Source organism: Mesoplodon bidens, assembly GCF_964165515.1.
Source record: "Mesoplodon bidens genome assembly, chromosome: X".
NCBI classification, from domain to species: Eukaryota; Metazoa; Chordata; class Mammalia; order Artiodactyla; family Ziphiidae; genus Mesoplodon; species Mesoplodon bidens.
The window spans coordinates 80572610-80594533 of NC_138163.1; the positions used below are offsets into that span (position 1 = coordinate 80572610).

Genomic DNA, 21924 nt, shown 5'->3' on the forward strand with positions numbered 1-21924 from the left:
CTAGCCTGAAGCCTTGAAGTCCTTCGATGAGGAAACTAAGGGCTTGTGGATGGCAGAAGTTGTCAGGAGGGAAGTGGAGGGGCTAGGTATCTTGAAAAACAGCATTAGTTCTCCACTAATATAAAGGTATGAGTGGTCTAGCCCTACCCTACCATCCTATAACAGTGCTGACCCCTGGCCCCCAAACGCACCCCCGCCCTGCACACACACCCCCACACAGGACTTTTGAGGGAGGGAGGGGGCCCACGTTGGGGAAGGGGGAGGGCCCTTCCACTTCTTGGCACTAGATGGTGCTATGGGACACCAGTGAGAAAGCTGGTGAAGATTTTTAAATACATCCCTAGAGCAGTCCACGCAGACACCCTCCAGTAAGATTTCACTGCTCCTCACAGATTGTGGGAGCAGAAGAAACTGAATCCCATTCTGGGATTTGCTCAAGATTCCCAGCCATGAGTTGAAATTTCTTCCCCTGGGACACTGGGTGAGAACGTTTATGGACTTATACCCCCTACCAGGTATAAGTGCCGTTCCAGGCACTACACATGCGTTATGTCATTTCATCTCACCCCCATCTTACAGATGAGGAAACAGGCTTAGAGAGGAGAAGTCACTGGCCCAAAGTTTACAGCTGCTAAGTGGCTCTATCACAGCACGGCAGCTGCCCATTCGTCAGCTCCAGGGATGCTTCACCCCTCTCTGCCTCCCCTCCAGTGGCCCTCCTGTTTCCCGGGTCTGCCCTGTCCTGCCCACCTGTCCTCTTGCCCTGCCACCGTACAGGCGTGCAGTGAGAAACGAAGCCAGGCATCAGAGTTGCACTTGCTTTGCCTCTTTATGGGGGAGGGAGGAAACCAGCTTGTTTCTGACTGTGTGCCAGACACTTTCACCACATTTCATTCCCACACTCAGTGAGGCAGGTGTCTTGTTTTAGAGCTGAGGGACCTGAATTTCAGAGATATTAGGTTGCGTGGGGGACTTGGGTCTTTGTGACTCCCAGACCCGTACTCTCTCAACTCTGATACTCCATGCCCTTTCCCAGGAAAGCCCCCTGACGAGCTCAAGCCTCACCCTGACTGGATTCTGGGTCTTTGCCAAAGCAACCAGGTATGCATCAGGTGCCCTCTCTCTGGAGGCTCCAGAACCAGTCAGTTCTGCCCTGCAGGGAAGGGCCTGCAGAGCAAGCCAGGCCAGTGGCAGGGCTGAGTTTACGGCGATGAGTATGCATGAGTGTGTGGCTGACTGCCCCTTCTGGGGAGGGACAGGACTGTGGGGCCGTGAGCAGCATCAGTGAGCACTAGGGTTCCCCTTTCTGCTTCAGGGGGTCAGATAAAGTCTCCAGCACCCCCTGGAGTTTCTCACGCCATTGCAGGTAGGGAATAGGTGATCCCAGATTGAGTGTGTGATGGCCCATCAGAGCAGGCGGGGGAAAGTAAGAGCAAGGTCAGCCTTGCCCACCCCTGCAGTGGGGAGCCCTATGAGTATAGGGAAAAAAACCCTGGATTCCAGTCCGGCCCCACCACTGACTGGATTTGGGGCCCTATGTGAGTCCCATTCCTGCTCAGAACACAGTTTCCTCATCCACCTAGTCCCTGGGGCCCAGCACATGGCTGGATACACAGTAGGATCGCAACCCCAGTTTGGTACATAAACTAAGAAGTGAGTGAATAAATGGGCCACTGGATGGAGACCTAGAGGTAGCTCGCTGAGGGCATCTGCAGATGGCATGAAGCTTGGAGGACTAGAGGATCCCCTCCAAAATGGAATCAGGAGCACCCCTGCAATCTCTCTAACTTGGAAGGATGTACTGAAATGACCTTTACTAGGTGCACTTGTGAGATCTTGCAGTTAAGTTCCGAAAACCATCTGCAGAAGCCCGAGTGGGGAAGATGTGGATGAGAAGAAACTTGTGAAAAAAAATCTGAAAACCTGAGTTGATGGGGGCTCAGGATGAATCAGCAGACTGCCGTGGCTGCCAGAAATGCTAATACCTTCTGGGGCTGCTGCAACAGAGTGAGTGCGAGACCCAGGAGATGGACAGGGCCCACCTGGGATCCTGGCTGCCCAATGGAAGGTGACCAGGTTGCATCTCACAGAAGCCCTTTTGCATGCCCAAAATAAGAAAATAGAGCAAAAGCCAGGAAGAAGGAAGGAAGGAAAGAGTGGGGGCAGTAGAAGGGTGACAAGGATGGCAAGAGTCATAAAACCTCTGGCCCCAAGGTATGGAGGAAGGCAGAGAAAAGCTTGCTGCCTGTGAAGCAGGCTTCACTGTTCCTCTCATTCATTTTGTGAGGAAACTGGCAGCTCAAGGTCACTTGCTCCATTTGCAGAGTTTGACTGTGAACTCCAGCGGTTAGACCTCCATAACTCTTAACCTCCACCCTCCGCTCACAACCCACGCTGGTAGAATCAGAATGTCCAGGAATTTCTATTTCTAAAAAGCTCCCTAGGCAATTCTAATGACCAGCTCAGCCCAGTGCAGAAAAGAGCACTGGGGACCAACTAGCCCGGGTGATATTTAGCAGCCAGTTTGGTCCTGAGACTTCCCGTAGAGCTCCCTGGAGCAGGAACCAGCCTGGAGATCCTGCACTAGCACACAGTAAGTCATCAAGAAATATTTGTGCAATGATCCCCCAGCATGTACAATGGTCTGGTGTGAGCTCGCCCCTCCAGGACACCTGCTCAGATTGCACCTCCTGAGAGAGGTGTGCCATAGGATCAGTGCAGAAATCTGACTTTGAGAAACCAGGTCCTAAGCCTTAACCCTTGACCGCCAGAACTGACTCCCATGGGGCCTTGGCCCCTCCCAGGGGATGAGGACAGGCATTAACAAGGCAAGAGATTACCCCCAAATGGGGATGGGGGCTCTACCTCCGGCTAGCACTTCCTGCATCCTGCCCAGACTAGGGAAAGCTCGGCAGACCACTTCTCCCCAGGGACTCCACAGACACAGAAACACAAAGCCCAGGGCTCTCGGTTGCCCTGGTAACAGCGGGACCTACTTGGAAGAAAATAGTCTCTGAAAGGCTTAGGAGGGTGGATATTTCCTTTGACAGAGGGCGGGGCTCTGACCTGTTCTTCACGGCCCCTGTGCCCTTCCTGCCTTCCACACAGAGGGGTACAGCTGGGGCCCCTCACCTCAGCTACTCTCCCAGGAGGGCAGGGCCAGAAAGTAGGGCCCTGGCTTTTTATTCTGCTCTTGCTGTGCACTGCTAATACGAGAAAGAGGCTAAAATGGAAGGTGTTAGCCTGTGAATTCATGGCGACTCTCCTCTGGCCCAAGGAAGCCTTTCCATCCACAACCAAACTTGAGGGGGGCAAGTGCCCCCAGCAATTGCCGGTTTGGTCCTACCTCCTCCTCACCACTTAGTGCAGACACGTGAGCCAGAGGGAGTGTCACAAGTTCCAGACTCCTCCCCACCCAGTTTAGCACACCCCTCATCTCTCCCCTGGACTGCTGAAGTAGCCTCCCTGCTGGTCTAACCAGCCTCCAGTCTCTACCCCTTCTAATCAATCCACCTTCCACACGCCTGCTTGGAGTGTGGGTGGGCATGGTCCTTTGAAAGCACAAATCTGCTCCTGTTGCTCCTATACAAAAACCCTTCAATGCCTCTCCTTCCTCTATTGGAAGACTTGTGGACTCGGTTCCGGCCTTCCTCACTAGCTGGTTATAAATAAACTACCTATGCCGTCTCCTCTGCCCATGCCAACCTTCTTCCCTCTTCCATTCAGTCCAAACCCCAGACATGCTGAATTACCTTCTTCTTTCCTTACATCCCGGGGCCCCTTTATGCCTCTGGCCCTTTGCACACTCTATTCCCTCTGCCTTAAAAATTCATAAGCACTCCTGGCCCCACTCCAACTGGCAATCTCCTCTGCTCCAAGACCACTTCCTCCACCATGCTGCCTTCACTCCCCAGACAAGCTCCTGCCTTTCTGAGTCCCCAGTCACTCCCCTGCCCCTGACCCCAATGCTCCATAAGGCTTGAGCAGAAGCTGGTCCATGACCTCAAATGAGCTTGGTGCTCATTTGTCCCCTTGGCACATGGGGGCTGCACTGGCAGTAGCCTTTGGGAGGAGGACTGACTTCCTGAGATCTGGCTGAGGGCTGACGGTACGCAAGTGGAACTGGGAGCACCACCCCTCCCCCCGCCCCGCCATCAAGTTGGAGGTGTGGACAGTAGGAATAAGTTGGGAAGGGAAAGCAGGAGGGTGCAGAGCTTGTTGTTCATTCCCAACTAAGCCCCCTGTTGATGGTCCCTGTCTCTTTGGGGGGCCATCACTCCCAATCTGTGATGAGGTGGAGAGCGACATCCGCTGGGCTTGTGAATCCCACAGACCTGGCTTTGAACTCTGGCTCTGCCATTTCCTTGTGTGTACCCTTGGGTCAGTCATTTCACCTCTCTAAGCCCCAGTTTCCTTTTTCTAAAAATGGAGATAATAATAGTAGATATTAGTGAGAGAATTGATATCAAATGACAACAACAATAAAAATAGCTAATACTTACAAGCACCTACTATTGGTTGGGCACTAAGCGCTTTACACTGATTAACTCACTGAATCATCACTACAACCCTATAAAAGTAGGTAGTGTTATTATTCCCCATTCTGCAGGCTAAGAAACAGCAGGGAAATTTTAACTTGCCTAATGTCACACAGCACTAGCATGCTAGTGCTTTCGAGCCCTCCAGTAAGACAGGGAAAGTTCTGTGGAGCAGAAATGAGGCCAGTGGAGCAGGAGAGGGCCAAGATCCAGGGCTGGGGTCTCAATCCCTTTTAGATCATGGGTCCCTCTAGGAGTTTGGTGAAACCTCTGGACTCCTTCTCAGAATAATGTTTTCAGATGCATAAAATATAATGCATAGAATTAAAAAGGAAATGAATCACATTGAAATAGTTATAAAATACTTTTCAGAAATTATGATCTAGTTATGTTACCACTTTAATAATGCATTAAGTTACAAGACTGAGCGGCAAGTCTATAGATTAGAAGTTTTGAAGTGATGATGAGCATAAGTAACTTTCTTGAGATACAATAGCTGTAATCTGATATATGAAAATATTTGTGATTTCTATTGGGGATAAAGTCACTGTTAATAAAGATACTGTTAATACTATTATGCGGGCTGCCTACATTCCTAGTTTGAGGAACCGCTAAATTTCTGTTAGAGGTTAGTGGAAAAGGATCAAAAAATTTTCCCATGCAAGTTCACAGACCCCCAAATTCTTTCCACCCCTTGGAGGTCCATAGAGCTCAAGTTGAGAAACCCTGCCCTCGGGTGTCAGAGAAAAGACAATAGCTGAACTGTAAGCTCCCAGGAGAAGCTGGGGGCTGGCAGAAAGACAAGTGTGTGGTTTCTCTTTCAAGAACTGTTTACAGAAATCATGAAGTCTGGCAGCTCCCTCTTCCTCTTGGTCCTGAGTCAGCAGCCCAGGGTGGGGCTGAGGCTGTCACACTTGGTTTGAGTTTCAAGCTCACCACACACTCCTCCCTAAGAGCTGATTTGTTGCCACTTCCTTACCAGTGAAATCTTGGTGGGTTTTGCTCCATTTTAAAATTTGGACTTGCTTGCACACACAGATTTCCCATTAGTTTGGAAATAATCTTTAAGCGAACATTTGATTGGCTCGAAGACATTTTCTGAGCTAATGGATGCTTCTGCCCTAGCACCCCAGCCAGGCTTAAGTTTTGCAGAGAGAAGGGGAAAGATCACCAACTGTGCCATGCACCCCAGAACACCAGTCAAAATCGGCAATTTCCCAAAATACCAAATGCTTTTTCCTGACTTCCTGGCTTTGCCACCTGTCAGCTGAATCCCTGCCAAGCAGGGCAGCACAGTGTGGGTGCCATGGCCAAGCAGACAAATGGTCAGAACAGCAGTAGGCCTCTGCTCCCATTCAAGACTCAAAAAGCACTGTTCATCAAGACCAGGCCCCAGGCCTACTCACAATGCCTTGCTTGGGGGTCCCAGCTGGCCAGGGTCCGCTGCCTTCTGCTCTTCCCCAGGCACCCATATTTACTCAGAAATGAGCAATACTTGGCTGATGGCTAATGTGCTAAAAGAGCTGAAGCTTAATTTTCAGAGTGAGAGGATGAGATTGTGATAGCTTTATGAGCTATAGCCAGGGGCTAATAGAGAGTCTGGTTCGCAGTGAGTCTGCCTCAGTTAGTCGAGGGAAGAGAACAGTATGCTTTGGGGGTTCAGATTGAGAGCTCCACATGCTGGAGTGTGAATAAGACCTATTTTCTTGACTATAAAAGAAATATATGTATGTTCTTAGGTTGGCCAATGCTCCCAAACATAGGCAGAAAGAGACTGAGGACCAAATGAGAATTCAAAAGAACTTTGATTAGCTAGATTGATCAAGAATAAAAGAGAGAAGAACCCAATTACTTAAATCAGAAATTTAAAAGGGGACATTACAATTAACCTTACAGAAATAAAAAAAGATTAGAAAGGGATACTATGAACAATTATATGACAGTAAGGTATACAACTTAGATAGAATGCATAAAGTCTTAGAAAGACCCAAACTATTGAAAAGACACAAAGAAGAAACAAAAACTCCAAATAAATCTAAGTAAAGAGATTGAGTTAGTAATCAAAACTACTCATAAAGAGAAGCCCAGGGCTTCCCTGGTGGCGCAGTGGTTAAGAATCCGCCTGCCAATGCAGGGGACACGGGTTCGATCCTTGGTCCGGGAATATCCCACATGCCGCAGAGCAACTAAGCCCATGAGCCACAACTACTGAGCCTGTGCTCTAGAGCCCACGAGCCACAACTACTGAAGCCCGCGAGCCACAACTACTGAAGCCCGTGTGCCTAGAGCCCGTGCTCTGTAACAACAGAAGCCACGTCAATGAGAAGCCCACGCACGGCAATGAAGAGTAGCCCTCCTTGCTCACTGCAACTAGAAAAATCCCGCGTGCAGCAATGAAGACCTAAGGCGGCCAAAAATAAATAAATTAAATTAATTAATTAAATAAATAAATTAAATAAATAAATAAGATTGACTTAAAAAAAAAAAAAAGAAGAAGAAAGAGGGCTTCCCTGGTGGCGCAGTGGTTGAGAGTCTGCCTGCCGATGCAGGAGACACGGGTTCATGCCCTGGTCTGGGAAGATCCCACATGCCGCGGAGCGGCTGGGCCCGTGAGCCATGGCTGCTGAGCTTGCGCGTCCGGAGCCTGTGCTCCGCAATGGGAGGGGCCACAGCAGTGAGAGGCCCGCGTAACGCAAAAAAAAAAAAAAAAAAAAAAAAAAAAGAAAGCAAAGCCCAGATACAGATGGCTTCTTTGATGAATTCTATCAAATAATTAAAGAATTAATGTCAATTCTTCACAAACTCTTTCAAAATATAGAAGAAGAGGTAACACTTTTCAACTCATTCCATGAGGCCCATATTACCCTGATACCAAAACTAGACAAAAAACATCACAAGAAAAGAAAACTACAGACCGATATCTCTTATGATTATGGACACAAAAATCCTCAACAAGTTACGAGCAAACCAAATCCAGCAACATATAAAAAGGATCATATACCATGGCCAAGTAGGATTTATCCCAGGAAGGCACAGTTGTTTTAACGTCTGAAAATCAATTTATAAAATAGAGTATATCAATGGAATGATAAACAAAAACATAATTATCTCAATAGACACAGAAAAAGGATTTAACAAAATACAACACCCTTTCATAATAATAATAAAAAAACCTCTCAACAAACTAGAAATAGAAAGGAACTTTGTCAACCTAACAAAGGGCATCTGTGAAAAACCCACAAGAACATGACAATAGCGAAATGCTAGAAGCTTTCCCTCTAAGATCAGGAATGGACAAGTGTGTCCCCTCTTGCCACTTCTATTCAACATTGTACTGGAGGTTCTAGCCATTGGTAAGAAAAAGAAATAAAAGGCACTGGAAAGATCTGAAAGGAAGAAGTAAACTATATTTACAGATGACATGATCTTGTATTATATATAGAAATCCTAAGGAACCTGGTAAAAAAAAACTATTTAAATTAATAGATGATTTCAACAAAGTTGTAGGATATGAAATCAATATAAAAATTGCATTGTAATACACTTGTAATGAACAATCTGAAATAAAATTAAGAAAATAATTCCATTTACAATATCATCAAAATAATAAAACACTTAGAATAAATTAAACAAAAGTGGTGCCAGACTTGTACATTGAAACCTTACAAGACATGTTGAAAGAAATTAAAGAAGATTGAAACAAATGGAAAGACATCCTATGTTCATGGATCAAAATACTTAATATTGTAAAGATGGCAATACTCTCCAAAATGATTTATAGATTCAAAGCAATCCCGATAAGAAGCCCTGCTGGATTCTTTGCATTGATAGACATTGACAAGCTGATCCTAAAATTCATATGGAAATTCCAGGGACCCAGAATGGCCAAAGCAAACTTATAAAAGAACGAAGTTGGAGGGCTCACACTTCCCACCAATTTCAAAACTTTATACAAAGCTACAGTAATTAAAATAATGTGCTGGGACTTCCCTGGTGGCGCAGTGGTTAAGAATCCGCCTGCCAATGCAGGGGACATGAGTTCAAGCCCTGGTCTGGGAAGATCCCACATGCTGCAGAGCAACTAAGCCCATGCACCACAACTACTGAAGCCCGCGTGTCTAGAGCCCGTGCTCCGCAACAAAAGAAGCCACTGCAATGAGAAGCCTGTGCACTGCAACGAAGAGTAGCCCCCACTCGCTGCAACTAGAGAAAGCCCACGCACAGCAACCAAGACCCAACACAGCCAATAAATAAAAAAAAATAAATGTATATAAAAAAATAACGTGCTGGGCTTCCCTGGTGGCACAGTGGTTGAGAGTCCACCTGCCGATGCAGGGGACACGGGTTCATGCCCCGGTCCAGGAGGATTCCACATGCCACGGAGTGTCTGGGCCCATGAGCCGTGGCCGCTGGGCCTGCGCGTCCGGAGCCTGTGCTCCTCAACGGGAGAGGCCACAACAGTGAGAGGCCCGCATACCGCAAAAAAATAAAAAATAATAAAAAATAATGTGCTGATAGCATAAGGATAGACATGTAGATCAATGGAACAGAACTGAGAATCCAGAAATAAACTCATACTCAAGGCCAGCTGATTTTTGACAAGAGTGCCGAATTCACTCAATGTGGAAAGAACAGTCTTTTCAACAAGTGGTTCTAGGACAACTGGATTTCCATATGTAGAAGAACGAAATTGGAATTCATTCTCACACTCTTACAGAATTAAATTCAAATTGTATCAAAGACTTACACATAACAGCTAAAATTATAACACTGAGAAGGAAACATAGGTGTAAGTCTTTGAGACCTTGGATTACGCAATAGTGCTTAGATGTGACACAAATTGCACAGACAACAGAAGAAAAAATAGATAAACTGGAATTCATCAAAATTAAAAAATTTGTGTGACAAATAACACCATCAAGAAAGTAAAAAGCCTACAGAATGCCAGAAAATATTTGCAAATCATATGTCTAATAAGAGACTTGTTTCCAGAATATATAAACATCTCTTACAAATCAATAATAAAAGACAAATAAACCAATTCAAAAATGGGCAAAAGGTCTGAATAGACATTTCTCCAAGGAAGATATACAAATGGCCAATGAGCACATAAAAAGATGCTCAACATCATTATTCATTAGGGGAATGAAGATAAAAAACACAGTGAGATCCCACTCCACACCTACCAGGATGGCTAGAATCAAAAAGTCAGACAAATGTTGATGAGGATGTGGAGAAACTGGTACTCTCACACATTGCTGGTGGGAATGTAGCATGGTGTAGCTGCTTTGGAAAATGGTAAGTTCCTCAAAATGTTAAATATGGAGTTGTCATACAACCCAGCCCTTCCACTACTAGGCATACACCCAAGAGAAATGAAAACACACGTCCACACAAAAACTTGTACATGAATATTCATAGCCACATTATTTACAATAGCCAAAAGTGGAAGCAACTCATGAGCATCAACTGGTGAACGGATAAATAAATAAACAAAATGTGGTAGAGCCACGCAGTGGAATGTCACGCAGCCATAAAAAGGAATGAAGTAATGAGACATACTACAACATCAATGAACCTTGAAAACATTATGCCACGTGAAAGAAGCCAGACACAATAGGCCACATAGTGAATGATTCCATTTATATGACATGACCAGAATAGGCAAATCCATAGAGACAAAGCAGATTAGTGTTTGCCTAGGGCTGGGGAGGGGGTTCAGGGTTTCTTTCAGGGGTGTTGAAAATGTTCTAAGATTGTGGTGATGGCTGCACAACTCTTTAAATAGACTAAGACCCATGGAATTGTACATTTTAAAATGGGTGAACTATATGGTATATGCATGCATTACGTCTCAATAAAGCTGTTGTATACATGAAAAATAACCTTGGTAAGTCAGAAATGTACCACAATATCATACTCAAGTATTAAAACAAAGGCCATAAGATGAGATCAGGGTAGTTTATGTGATAAACTGCAGAAATTCTAGTACGTCTTAGTAGATTCCATAGTCACCATGTATCAACAGATATGCTACCATTTAAAAGTAAACAGGTTACCGAGGTACAAAGAAATACTCTGTAGAAACAAGCACTATATTCAGATCTTAGTCAACTCTAACTAGAGTGTCCTTGTTCTAGGTACCAAAGTTTAAAAGAGGAAAGTGGAGCTGAGGGTAGCATACATGTTTGAAGTTTCAAGCCAACTACACACCTACCCCAATAATTTGACCTAGATCTTAATCTTGAAGTCAGCTATCCTGGCCCTATGCTAGGATTTTACAGCCCAATCAGGAGCCCCCTGGTACCTAGATATATGTAGGTGACAAGATGGAGATATAGACCCGCCGGCTAGCTGGACTTATTCCTTTAGAGATGGAGATTTAATTGAAGCTCTCACCAAATATTCAGACCTTTACACAGCAGTCATCAAGGTCTTAGAGCTCCCAAGGCCATGCTGACTCTCAGCTGGAAACTTTCTCCCTTCCTGAGGATGAATTCATTGCCCAGCCCTCATGCCCACCTCCCAGCCATCCTTCATGCTATTATTGAGGTTCCTTAGTTGGACCAGACTCTGGCTCACATCTCTTCCCTTTTAACCTTGAGGGACCTTGTGTTTTGCTCTGATGTGACCTGATGAGCCCAGAACTGCTGTCCTGTCCCTGAGTGGAGACAGGGACCCACATGTGGCAGCCCTATATCTTGAGCGTTCTGGAGTAGTCTTCAACTCTGCCCATTGGTTATCTATGATCCAATACATTTTTCTCATCTAGTCGAATGTAGTTAATATTTTGATTCCAAAGGTATATTACATTTAACCACATGCAAACATTTGTGATTAGAGAAATAAATCACCCATAATTTTACCTTGTTCACGTGTATACACATTTTTACATAAATACAATCACAGTAAAGAGACAGTTTTGTACCATATGGTTTTACTTATCAAATCATAGGAATTTTATGATCCTGTTTTTTACTTAGAGTCACTGTCATGCTGAAGGAGCAGACAGAAGCCCGAGGCTCCATTACTTCCAACAATAACAGCAGTTGTTAACGTTTACAAATGCAGCCCCTTACCACGTCCCAGACGTTGCTCTAGGAACTTTGCAAACTTAACCTTCACAATAACTCTATAAGACAGGTACTATTATAGCCCCCATTTTACAGATGAAGAAACTGAGACACTGAGAGGTTCGATGCTTTGTCCAAAGTCATATACTAGTAACCCAGGCTGCCTGGTGCCAGAGTTTGTGCTCATAACTTATCCAGCGAGTCTCGAACTTCAGTGAGAATCAGAATGCCATGGAGGGCCTCTTAAAACACAGACTGCTGGGCCCCGCTCCCAGACTTTCTAATCGAGTAGGTCTGGGGTAGAGTCCAAGACTCTGCATTTCTCACAAGTTCCCAAGGGATGCTGATCCTGCTGGTGCGAGGATCACATTTGAGAACCACTGCCTCCCGACAGCAGCACGCAGCTTAGAGATACCTGGATCCCCAAACCAGTTATTACAGTGGTCAGGGAGGGGGCATCACCTGTCACCTGCCTCCTCTTCTCCTTCCCCCATCCTTCCCTCTGCGGGACACCCACCGAGGAGCACCACATCACAAGGGGGTTGCCTGAAGAGAGGGCTTATTCATGCCAGTCTCAGACTCAATTAGCTAAATGCAATCCCATCCATTAAAAAGACTGATAAATCGGCCCCTGGCTGTCAGGCTGCCCCGGCCACTGCTGAATTAATGCCTGTGCTGTCACTTGTCTGGTGCCTGCAGCCAATTGATCTCACAGGTTAATAAGATTAACTCAAGGTTAACTCAGCCAGACTGCCTGAAGCCTCTCATGTCCCCCCCAAACTGGGGAGGCTCAGGCTTGTCCTCGGTGCAAGGAAGCTCTGCTCGCCTCCAAAGAGAGCAGCTTTCCAGAAGAGGAAGGGCCATTTTGTGTTGCATCCACTAAGTCAAATTTCACTTTGTGATTTGCAGGATTGAGATGGGCTCATCTGGAAATTGACTGGTAGGTGTGGGGAACAAGCTGGTTTAGCATTAATGAGGAGGAAGAGATTTGTCCATTTGATCACAAAACAAATCACCTGAAATTTTGGGCAGCTGTGTCACCAGGGAAAGAGGGTGGGACCTGGGGCTCTGAGCCTACCTCATCACCACCTAGCTGTGTCTCCTCTCGGAGCCCAGGATTCCTCACTAATAATATGCAACCATAATATTTCCACCCTGTCTGTATTCCAAAGCCATGAAAGGATCCTAGGAGACAAAGTCTGGAGCAATGTTTTGGATCCTGGGAAGTACCTAAACTAAAGGCTGGCCCATCGGTGGCCCTCAAAGGTCACTGCCTAAGGAGACAAATCAGGAATAGAGATCAGAGCTCAGAATGATAGAGCAGACAGGCATCTGAGGTCAAAAATGAGGTTTTCCGGGGCTTCCCTGGTGGCGCAGTGTTTGAGAGTCCGCCTGCCGATGCAGGGGACACGGGTTCGTGCTCCGGTCCGGGAAGATCCCACATGCTGTGGAGCGGCTGGGCCCGTGAGCCATGGCCGCTGAGCCTGCGCGTCCGGAGCCTGTGCTCCGCAACGGGAGAGGCCACAACAGTGAGAGGCCCGCGTACCACAAAAAAAAAAAAAAAAAAAAAAAAAAAAAAAAAAAAAAGAGGCTTTCCTCTTTGAAACCGCCCCCTAATATCTGCCTATGGCCTTGCCCTTCATGAGGGTCACCTGCAAGGCAGTCCTCTTATAGCGGACACTGTGATGTGCTGCCCAGATCTCACCTCAGGGACAAACAACTTAGTCTCCTAAGTGTCAGCAGAGCTGCCATAGGTAGCATTGCACTGCCAGCCCTCTTTGGGGATCGCTTGTCAAATGTCGCACCTCCTTCCTGGGGTGGCTCTTTCATCCCAAGTCAGGCCAACTCTGAGGGGCCAGCTCACAGACAGAGCCTCCCGCTTAGATTGACCGAGTGAGGCTGTTGTCAGGACTGCGGTGCAGTTTACTTTATCCCCTCTGCATGATCCTGCTTCCTTACCCACTTTCCACAGCTGTCGATCACAAGATCCTCCCTACTAAACTTCCCGCACGCTCATTCCCTCTCAGAGTCCACTTTCTGGGACACCCAACCTCGCTTGGCAGAGAGAGCACCTTGCATTTTGAAAGGTGCGTAGAGGCATGCTCCTACCGGCCCTGACGGAGACTAGCTTTCCCTCTCCCTTTTCCTGTTAATGACCTCTAGGCAATCTCTCTCTTCAAAAAAAAATTGTCAAATTTAGTTTCTTTCTCCTATGCCTTTCTTTTTTCCCCTTTTTACAAAAGCAAAACGTGTTTGTCACAGTGAAAAACCAGAACATACAAACAAACTGAAAGAGGAAAAGAATACACATCATCCTACACACTGCTGATACCCTGGGTGTATCTTTCCTGAAATTTTCCTATGCCAAACAAATTAAGGGATCATACTGTAAATATTGCTTTGTGGTTTGTTTGCTTAAACTCTCTCTCACTCCCACAATAAATCTTTTCTGTCAGCCTTATTCAGCTACCCTGTGAGACTGAGGAGGTAAAGACCCAGAAGCCTGTGGGCAGCCAGAGACCCAAGTCCAGCCCCTCACATAATAGAGATGTGGAAACTGGGGCCGAGAAAGAGGAGAGGTGTCTTCTCAGGTCTCACATTGTGTTAGTGTGACAGGGGCTCCTCCCCACCACCCCAGGCCATCCATATCACTTCCTGAGCTTGTTTTCCAGATGTCTGAGTTGCCCAATGAGGTTCAAACCAGGAGAGGAGCAGGAAACAGGATTTGCATAAAAGAAAGGCAAGAAAACAAGGACAGCATATCAGTGTTTGTGCCCGGGTCTGGGCCACTTTGCAGGCTTCAGAGCCCAGCCCTCAATCAGGAGGCCAATGTTCTGCTCAGTACTCTAAGCAGAGTACTCAGAGCACCCCTCACGGCCACTGTCGTCCTGCTTCTGCTCAGTACTCTGCTGCCCTGCCTCCCATCTGTTCCCAGCATGATGGCCAGAAGAGTCATTCTCAAAGTCAAGGGATAAGGAGATGGATTCTTAGATATGACACCAAAAGCACAAGCAACAGAAGAAAAAAATAAGATAAATCGGGCTTCATTAAAGTTAAAAATTTTTCTGCTTCAAAGGACACCATCAAGAAAGTGAAAAGACAACTCACAAAACTTGAGAAAATATTTGCCAGTCATCTACCTAAGGAACTTGTATCTAGAATATATAAAGAACTCTTACAACTCAATAATAAAATGACAAATAGTAACGTAATGCAAAAATGGGTAGACATTTCTCCAAAGAACATATACAAATGGCCAGTAAGCACATGAAAAGATGCTTGACATCTTTAGTCATCAGAGAAATGCAAACCGAAACCACAATGAGATCCCACTTCACACTCACTAAGATGGCTAGAATCAGATAATCACAAGTGTTGGCAAGGATGTGGAGGAGTTGGCCCCAAATACACTGCTGGTGGGAATGTAAAATTGTGTAGCCACTATGGAAAACAGGCTGCAGTTTCTCAAATGATTAAACATAGAGTTACTACATGACCCAGCCATTCCATTTGTAGTTATCACCCGAGAAAATTGAAAACATACGTTCACACAAAATCTTGTACACGAATGCTTGTAGCAATACTATGCATAATAGCCAAAAGGTGGAAACAAACCAAATGTCCATCAGCGGATGAATGGATAACCAAAATGTGGTATATCCACACAATGGAACATTATTTGGCAATAAAAAGTAGTGAAGCTCTGGTACATGCTATAACATGGATGAACCTTGTCAACATTATGCTAAGTGAAATAAGCTAGTCACGAAAGGTCACACATTGTATGATTCCATTCATATGACATGTCCAGACTAGGCAAATCCAAGAGACAGAAAGTAGATTAGTGACTACCAGTGGTCGGGGGTGGGTGTTGGTGGAAGTGGGAAGTGACTGTTAATGGGTAAAGGGTTGCAAACGTTCTGGAATTAGACAGTGGTTATGGTTGCACATATATGGGAATATACTAAGAACCATTGAGTTGTATGCTTTAAATGGGTGAATTGTGAAAAGATACATGTACCCCAGTGTTCACAATAGCCAAGACGTGGAAGTAACTTAAATGTCCATTGACAGATGAATGAATAAAGATGTGGTATATATACATACAATGGAATATTACTCAGCCATAAAAAGAATGAAATAATACCATTTGCAGCAACATGGATGAACGTAGATAGAAATTATCATACTAAGTGAAGTAAGTCAGACAGAGAAAGACAAATATCATATGATATCACTTATATGTGCAATCTAAAAAATGATACAAATGAACTTATTTACAAAACAGAAATGGACTCACAGACGTAGAAAACAGACTTATGGTTACCAAAGGGGAAAGGGTGGGGGAGGGATAAATTAGGAGTCTGGAATTAACAGATACAAACTACTATGTGTAAAATAGATAAACAACAATAACCTACTGTATAGCACAGGGAACTATATTCAATGTCTTGTAATAAACTACAATGGAAAAGAATCTAGAAAAGAATATATATATATATATATATATATATATGTGTGTGTATATATGTATCTGAATCACTTTGCTGTATACCTGAAATTAACACAACATTGTAAATCAACTATACTTCAATTTAAATAAATAAACAAGTAAATAAATAAATAAATAAATGGGTGAATTATACGGCATGTGAATTATATCTCAATAAACCTGTTACTAAAGAAAAATGTAGGGCTTCTCTGGTGGCGCAGTGGTTGAGAGTCCGCCTGCCGATGCAGGGGACATGGGTTTGTGCCCTGGTCTGGGAAGATCCCGCATGCCGCAGAGCGGCTGGGCCCGTGAGCCATGGCCACTGAGCCTGCGCATCTGGAGCCTGTGCTCCACAACGGGAGAGGCCATAACAGTGAGAGGCCCGCGTACCACACACACACACACACAAAAGTAAATTATATTCTATTGTTCCTCACCACACCCTCCCATTGCTTCTCATCCCATTAGATGAAAATGCAAAGCCCTTACCATGATGTGGCCTCTGGCTCCCTCTCTGGCCTCATTGCTTACCACTCTCCTTGCTTGCTCTTTTTTGGTCACTGCTGCCTTCTTGCTGCTTCTGAAACATGCCAGGCCCATTCCCACTTCAAGGCCTTGGCACTGGCTGCTGCCTCTGCCTGGAACACCCTTCTACCAGATAATCACATGGTTTGCTTCCTTCTTTCATTTGGGTCTTTGCTCAACTATCGCCTCCTCAGGTAGACCTTCTCTGATCCTGCAATCCTATGGTACCCAGATCCTAGTCGCCCTGGCCACATCTCTGCTTGCTTTCCTTCATAGCGCTTCCACCATTTGAAACTTTTCTGGTTTATTGACTTCATTGTTTCCTGTCTATTTGCCTTTCACTGGATGGTAAACTCCCTGAGGCCAGGGACTTTGTCTGTCTTGGTCACCAGCCTATCCACAGTGCCTGGCACATAGTAGGTGCTGGGTAAATGCATGTTGAATGAATAAACGAGTGACTCTCACTCCAGCCAACTGTCCTTGCAAATATCTGCTCCTGATGCTGAGGGAGACTGAGTGTGAGTGTCTGGAGGATCAGTGCAGCCCTTCCTCACTGCTAACATGCTACCTTGGAACTGCTACTGCTGCTATAGCTCTGTTTTTTGGGGTTTTTTTTGGCCGCACAGCGCAGCTAGTGGGATCTTAGTTCCCAGACCAGGGATCGAACCCACACCCTCGACAGTGGAAGTGCGTAGTCCTAACCACTGGACTGCCACAGAATTCCCTGTGATTCTTTAATTTAGCTTTTGATGGCGCTTACCACCTGCTGTCAGCTGCTACCCAGTCCTAGTCCCAGCACCTGGAAGCAGTCCTGGCTGCTGTGGACTGTGGTTGCCTGGTGACCTCTGTCTTTTCCACAGGTTGGGAGCTCCTTGAAGAGAGGGGCCGTGGGCGTCATTCCTGGAACATCACCTGTACCTTAGAACTATCTGGGGAACTTAAAAATACTAATCCCTGGGCTCCACCCTCAGGGATTTTGATTTATTTGCTCTGGAGTAAGGCTCCAACATGGGCTGTTTTAAAAAACTCTCCAGATGATTCTTTTTTTTTAACCCTTTATTCAGTTCCTATTGTATGTCAGGCATTAGGTAAGCCCCGTACATATATTATCTCTAATTCCTACAACAAGCTTTCATTTAAAAAATGAGATTGAGGGGCTCTGTAAATCACCCAGCCAGTAAAGAGTAGCCCTACACTTAAACTCAGGTCTCTCTGACAGTTAATTTTCCAACCCAGCTTGCAGAAATAGATACGATTTCTTAAGCATATATATCCCCAGTGATTCCAGTGGGCAGTGGCTTTGCTAACACTGAGCTGAATGTAAATAGAGCTTGGGGCTGCTGAGGCAGTCAACAGAGTCATAAGGCAGTTTTCTGGGGGGTTCTTCTAGCCCTGGAAGCAGTGAGGGATGAGAACTCTGTGGTTCTTAATCCCAGCTCTGTGACTTCCCAGCTGTGTGACCATGGGCATGTCACTAGCCCTCTGAGAGCCTCCGTTTTATCTTTTATAAAATGGGAAAAATAGCATCTACCTTACAGTGAGGATTAAGTGGGAATGGGGATGTTTAATTTCTGGCAAATTTTATTCCCTACTCAAAACTGCACAAGACCTGGTGTGTGTGTGTGTGCATGTGTGCGTGTGTGTGTGTGTGTGCGCGTCCGCATGTGAGGGCCCTCGCTGGGTCTCCGGAGTGCAGACGGACCCCCTCTGTGCTCCCTGCTGAGCACTGACTGTGGTGTGCTGGGGTGAGGGTGTACCCGCTTGGTCCTGGGTTGGTGATCCTCCAGGCAGGCTCTGAAGGCTTTGTCTTGGGCTGGGTGAGGGGCTCTTTCTTAGGCCCTTGTTATTCAGCTGGGCCTCAGCCCATGCTGACAGCTACATAACACCAAGCAAACCAGCGTACAACAGGCTGGTGATAATCTCACAACAGTAGCCCGTTCAAGGCTAGAAAGAAAAGAGGGCAAAGGGCCTCAGCACTATTCATTTAATACTAACTGGCAATTTCAAAGGCAGCAACAGATTTTGCTATGTATTAAGAAAAGCCTTGGTGCACAATGACTCAGCTTAGCGGGATGGAGCCGGCTTATTCTAGTGGGCCCAGGACACCTCACAGCAGCCTCCTAACCTCCAAGGTTCACAGTGCATTGCCCAGCTTTGTAGGGAAGGAAGCAGAAAACTTGACTGAGGCTGGGCCCTCTGATTGGCCTCCTTTCCTGACCCTTGGAGTCTCAGGTGCTGCCACCCCTCTCCTTGTTGGCTTGAGACACTCAACCTCTCTTCTTCCCATCCCAAAGGCCAGTGTTTCCTGAGTCTGAGGAGCCCTTTGGAATATCTGAAAGGGAGAGGGAATCAAGAAGCGAGAGCAGGGCCCCTCTGAGGAGGGACCAATTTGCCATTCCTTCTGTGCAGGGCCCTCTGGCTCCCCAACGCTGCCCAGCATCTTGCCTGGGGATGCCTGTATTGGCACCCAACTTACTGCAACGTTTTCCCCCAATGCATCCTTGGACTCCTTGAAGGCAAAAAGCAAATGTAATATGTCTATGCTCTTCTCAGGGCCTGACACAGAGTAGGTGCTCCATAAATTATTTTGAACTGAATGAACGAATGAATGAGGGCATAAGATAATACCTGGTTTCATGTTTCAGCTGATTAGTCCCTTGACTTTGCAGCAAAGGCCACAAGCGGTGACTAAGATTCCAATCCCGGCTCTGCACTTACTGTGTGACTTTTGACAAGTCACTCCACAGACCTAAGACTCAGTCTCCTTATTTGCAAAACTGAGGTAATAATAATGCCTGGCAGGGTTGTTGCAAGGATTGAATGTGAGAGAGAGAGTCAACTTAGCTCAGTGCCCAGCACGTAGTTAGGACCCAATCAAGAGTAGCTGCTGTGATTTTTCTTCAACTCTCCTGCCTTCCCCTTATTCCAGGAAGTTGTGGTGTTCCTCTGGCAGCAGAGTGGAAGGCTCGCTTGCACACGCTTGCTGGACCTCTGGTCAGGACATCCTCTTCCCGGGTAGCTTCCTTTCCCACGTATCCTTTATGACCTCAGCCTGAATCACCACAGGTGGGTCCCCTGAGAGTGGCCCCCAGTCCCCCTGCACAAGCCCACCCAGGTGGGATGGCTTGATCCTCAACTGGCCCTCCTCCTCCTCCTCTTCTAGGCAGAACCAGGGGATGAGGAGATGAGCTCACAAATTGTTTTCCGCTCTTCTGAAAACTCTCAGTCCCAAAACATTGCACATAACCTCCCCGGCCAAGTTACTTTCCTAATCCCAGTTGCCATAACAACGTGACTTAATGAAGGAGCAATTTTTTTCTTAAAATAATTTGACCCGTTTCCATATCAACTGAGGTTTATTTTGGTTGCCCGCTCAGCAAGGGCTTGGTAGCCAGCACCTGGCAGCACCTTCTGCACCCTGGAAGGGACCTGGATTTCCAGGGGGGGCATTTGAGAAGTGGCATGGGGATGGCGGTGGTCACTTGTGCTGAGGAGGACAGGCTCTCGGTGAAGAGAGCAAAAACCAGGGTGTGGGCACCTCAGAAGTTCCTCCTTGGGGTTTTCGGGGTAGGAGGATGGAGGAAGCAAGCCTATTCAGCGTCCTGTGCAAAGTCTAAGGACTATAGCAACAAATTCCCTGTTGTTGGGCCTCCCTCACGGGACCATAGGCTAGGAAGGAGCCCCAGGACTGGGCCTCTGCCTTGGGTAGCTTGCAGAAGGGGGGTGACAAGGGCAGGCGGGGCTGCACAATGTGCCTGGTACATGAGTCTATCTGTGCCTAAGGCTGGCTGTATGTGGCTAGATTTCTTCGGCAATATACTCATTCAACACACATTACTAAGTACCCGCTAGTGCCCGGCACTGTGCAAGGAAACTGGGGACACAACAAGACACAACCCTGCCCTCAGGGAGCTCCCATCTGGTGAGGGGCTAGGTCACTCTCAGAGGCTGCCCCCTAGGTCACTGCTTCTCAAACTTTTCATGCATATGAATCCCATGAAGATGTTGTTAAAATGAAGGTTTGAATCAGTAGGTGGGAAGGGGGTGTGTGCTGAGATGCTGTAGTTCTAACTAGGTCCCAGGTGCCGCTATTGCTGCTGGTCCTCGTATCACACTCTGATTAAGAAGAAGTTGGTAGAGAAAAAACACCTGGGCCAGAGGGAGGCATTTCACCCCTCTGTTCCTGCATCCTCCAGGGGATGTTCAGTCCTGTGAGTTTCAGCTGCATCTCCCACTGGGGTGAGATGACTTTCTTACTGAGTAGACATTCTGCTTTGCACTCTGAGGGGCAAATCTAACTTCTCTAAATCTGTGGGTTTTTTAATAAACAAGAAGAAAAATGGGACAACCTCAACCTTCTCAGTCGAGATCCTGTTTGAATGCACACTTTGGAGCAATGAGTTGTAGGGGAACCAGCATCAGTCAGGAGTCACATCCCAGCTCTGTCTCTTCCCAAGCCCCATGGCCTTGGGCAAGTCTCTCCACCTCTCCATACCTCATTTTCCTCATCTACAAAATGGGGATCATAAGCATACCTGGCTTATCCTCATGGGGATGTTTTAAAGATGAAATGAATTAATATCTGCAAAGTACCAGACACAAAGTAGGTGCCAAAAAATAGTTCATTCATTCAGCAAATACATTGGGTCCTTCCTGTGTACTGGGCACGCAGGCATTGGGGGATAATGACCAGGATGGGCACAGTCCCTGCCCTCTTGGACTTCGCTTTGAAGCAAAGGATGGTTTGAGGAGACCGTCCTTATGGCTAAGGTCAGGATGTGCCAGGGTGTCCGGAGGGATGCTAGGGAGCTCTTCAAGGAGCTGTTTGCCTTGTGGAAAGACAGTCATTTGGCTGTCTTTGGCTTTGAGGTTGGAGTGCATTAACGGATGGGCAAGTGCCGAACAAAGGGCACCCGCTACTGTGGCCGCCAGCAGAGCTCAGCAATGCGCCATGGTGTGCAAGTTCCCACCCACCTTGAAGAATCAAGAGGACCTGTTAGTCTGACCTCTTAAATCCCTCTTGAATCCCTTCCTTCCTCTACTCACTGGCACCTCCCCACATCAAAGCCCTCTTAACTTCTCACCTAAACAGTGGCAGGAACCTCCTGCCTGTCCTCCCTGCCTGGGATCTTGCCCTCCATGTGGCCACCAGAGTGAGCTTCTAGTCGTACAAGTCAGATCACCTCATGCCTCTGCCTCAAAACCTCTGGGATAAAATGCCAGTTCCTCAGCCTGGCTGGCAAGGCCTCCTCCGCCCCTCTCCACTACACACGTGCCACTTCCTTTAGAAGCGCCA

General features: G+C 46.6%; 1 protein-coding gene across 1 annotated transcript in view; it reads right to left on the reverse strand.

The window, feature by feature from the left end:
- NHSL2 (NHS like 2) overlaps positions 1–21924 on the reverse strand; it is a 77761-nt gene that overhangs the window by 23301 nt on the left and 32536 nt on the right. The gene's annotated exons all lie outside the window — the stretch shown is intronic.